We start from the raw sequence: 4,001 nt of genomic DNA, 5'->3' as shown, positions 1-4,001 counted from the left end.
CACCCGACAGCATGGCACTAAACCAAGAGGATTGCTATACCACAGAACAGCGCATGCGCGCACAGCATTAACAACTCACTAGTTCTCCAACACCTGTGATTGCACATGCGCATCTAAGGTCAGAGTCGGGTGCGTACAGGCGCAGTAACGCCATCTCCTGCTGGCAAGTCACCGGACGTGACGTCATTGAAGGTCATTGAAGGTTTGGCCATTTCGATAGAATAACTGTACAACTGTTCATGACTGAATGGAAGGAAGGAGGTCAGATATAAGACTAAAAGGAAGGACGGAGGTCAGATAGAAGACTGAAGGGAAGGACGGAGGTCAGATAGAAGACTGAAGGGAAGGACAGAGGTCAGATATAAGACTGAAGGGGAGGACGGAGGTCAAATATAAGACTGAAGGGAAGGACGGAGGTCAGATAGAAGACTGAAGGGGAGGACGGAGGTGAGATAGAAGACTGAAGGGGAGGACGGAGGTCAGATAGAAGACTGAAGGGGAGGACGAAGGTCAGAAAGAAGACTGAAGGGGAGGACGGAGGTGAGATAAAAGACTGAAGGGAAGGACGGAGGTCAGATAGAAGACTGAAGGGGAGGACGGAGGTGAGATAGAAGACTGAAGGGGAGGACGGAGGTCAGATAGATGACTGAAGGGAAGGATGGAGGTCAGATAGGAGACTGAAGGGAAGGACGGAGGTCAGATAGAAGACTAAAGGGAAGGACGGAGGTCAGATTTACACCTTTTTAATAATAAGGCCCAATGAGAACAAAAAAAAACAAAACCTCACTGATAAACGGAAGACGAAATATGAAGATTTTTGTGTCTCTTAATGAAGAAAATCCTGGAATTAAATTTGATAAAATAACTGCGAGCGTTCAGGAAGGAAATTGGCTTCAGTTATGACTTTCTATAAACATTCAGCCTGTTATGGATGCAATTTGTTCCAGAGTCCATCTCATAATGAACACGGCCTGGGAGTTATTAGTGAGGAATGTTCCCGCTGTGGACGAAATCTACGGAATGCAGCCGCAACATTTTACTGACATTACTGAGGAAGTTTGTATTTGCAAATGACACAATTTACTCCTGTTACATGTTCAATAAAATAACAAATACAAATCAAGCACAGGGATGGTGGGACCCCCTCAAAATGGGCACAGCGTGTGTACAGACCCGGGAACTCAGCACAGGGATGGTGGGAGCTCCTCATAATGGGCACAGCAGGTGTACAGACCCGGGAACTCAGCACAGGGATGGTGGGAGCTCCTCATAATGGGCACAGCGGGTGTACAGACCCAGGAACTCAGCACAGGGATGGTGGGAGCCCCTCATAATGGGTACAGCAGGTGTACAGACCCAGGAACTTTGCTCTGGGATGTTGGGAGCCCCTCATAATGGGCACAGCGGGTGTACAGACCCGGGAACTCAGCACATGGAAGGTTGGAGTCCATCATAATGGGCACAGCGGGTGTGCAGACCCGGGAACTCAGCACAGGGATGGTGGGAGCTCCTCATAATGGGCACAACTAAAAAGCCCCTTATGTGATAACAAATATACAATGACAGGACCTCTTCATGGAGACATTAGGGGTCTCTAAGACTGTATTTTCAACATGTGGATGGCAAACGGTTAAATCCCATGTTTCAGAGCTTCACCATAGTTCTGATAAGTTCTATGTACAAACATCTGGATTCTGCAATTAATTTTTAAATCGAGTGTATTCCAAAGCAACATCCGTTTCCTGTTTTACTCTGGCTTTAGTTCAATAGTTTACTTTATTATATTATCTAGAATGTTTGGAGATTAGGTGATATGATTTAATGGCTAAATTAAGTTATTTAAGATGCAAGTTTCCGGGATGCCTCAGGTCCCCTCTTCAGGCTCGATTCAATTCTGAGAATGGTTCTGAACCTCACATGTTTATACACAGAGTTATAAGGTGGGGAAACGAAATATAAATATTTAAAAAAAATAAGAGACTTGAGGGGTAAGTCTGTTGTAGTGTGCGGCTGTAGAGATAAGGATCAGAAAATAGAAGTGCTTATGGGCATGCGCAGGGGGTGTGCTGGGCATGCCTGGGCATACCCTACTCACTCCAAGCGCAACTCTGAAACCACAACAGAGGGCATCGTGGTTTTTAGTCACTGAGCCGGTGGAGAGATCACAAGGATCTCTCTGTGGCCGACTCAGCGATACAGAGCGCAGCAGCACTTGCCACTTACATTCCTCACATAACAGCTGCAGTCCTCTATGCCTGGGAAGGTATGAGGGAGCGTGCCTGCGACTTCCCAGGCTTCCCATCCAATCAGGAAGCAAGGCAGGTGGTCACATGACCACCTGTCAGGCTCTCTACTTCATTACTGCACCCCTACTGGAAGAGGTAAGGGACAGTTGAAGAGATTGGAATCTGGAATGCTTCAGGTCTGTGTGTATGTGTGTGTGTGTGTGTGTGTGTGTGTGTGTGTGTGTGTGTGTGTGTGTGTGTGTGTGTGTGTATGTACAGTATATATACACATACTGTATTATTTATTTATATATTTAATATTCTGTACTTTTGTGTGCACACCTATGGAAGTGCTATTGGAGTAATTGACTGTTGAGAAATAAGAGAGTTGATTTACTAAAGACAAATAGGCCGTTCACTTTGCAGGGGAAGTTTAGTGATTGTGTTTGGGGTGTGTGTGTGTGTGTGTGTGTGTGTGTGTGTGTGTGTGTGTGTGTGTGTGTGTGTGTGTGTGTGTGTGTGTGTATGTACAGTATATATACACATACTGTATTATTTATTTATATATTTAATATTCTGTACTTTTGTGTGCACACCTATGGAAGTGCTATTGGAGTAATTGACTGTTGAGAAATAAGAGAGTTGATTTACTAAAGACAAATAGGCCGTTCACTTTGCAGGGGAAGTTTAGTGAACAAGGTGAAGCTTTGCTGACTTGCAACATCCAATCATGTGCAAGCAAAAACACTGTTTATTTTATTGTCCTTGCTCATGATTGGATATTCTTTGCAAAGTGAAATTTCACCACCAGCCATATCATCTCAGAGCTCTTAGCAACCTTTGATGCTCTGGCTGGCATCCTGCCAAGCCCCTGAAAACCAGTGACATCAGTGAGCTGGGCGGGGCAATGGACAGAGCCAGAGTCTCCAACCCTCCTAGGTAATGTGCACCACCAGCACCCCCCAAAAATCCCCCATCCCACCCCAATGCCCGATTAAATGACACATCACCCTGAAGGACTCTCAGTAGTCCCTGCAGGTCCAACCCCTCTGTCATGTTACGTGGCCTACCACTTCCTGGCTGAGTTGCTGTTGTTCCCAGTTGCTTCCACTTTGTTATAATACCGGTAACAGGTGACCGCAGAATATTTAGTAGCAAAGAAATGTCACGGAACACCTGAATCCAATGATTTGAAGGGGCGTCCCAATACTTTTGGCAATATAGTGTATATATAGATAAATTACAGCGAATGATAAACCTAATGGTAGACTGCCGTGCATGTTGTTACATTTCATTTGCTTTAAAGACCATTGCTAAAACGTGTTTTTAACATGAATTTGTAATGTTTTTTCATGTGCTGCCATTGACCTTTATATTGTTATTACCTACATCCCCGATATCCCGCCTCTTTGTGACTCCTACCAACTCCGCAAACACAGGAGCTCATGTGCCCTGGTCCCTAGACCGTGACAGGGCCTCAGTCATGAAGGGGTTAATATTGTCCACTAAAGCTTAAAAAAAAAGTAAAATACATATCAACATATCACATATCACTATCACATAATAGAGATACATAGATATAGTGATTCATAGACAGAGATACATAGATAGAGATACATAGACAGAGATACATAGACAGAGATACATAGATAGAGATACATAGGCAGAGATACATAGACAGAGATACATAGATAGAGATACATAGATAGAGATACATAGACAGAGATACATAGACAGATATACATAGACAGAGGTACATAGACAGAGGTACATAGA

Source organism: Nanorana parkeri, unplaced genomic scaffold (genome assembly GCF_000935625.1).
Source record: "Nanorana parkeri isolate BGI_ZX_2015 unplaced genomic scaffold, ASM93562v1 scaffold763, whole genome shotgun sequence".
Taxonomy (NCBI): Eukaryota; Metazoa; Chordata; class Amphibia; order Anura; family Dicroglossidae; genus Nanorana; species Nanorana parkeri.
Note: the sequence above shows the minus strand (reverse complement) of the source record.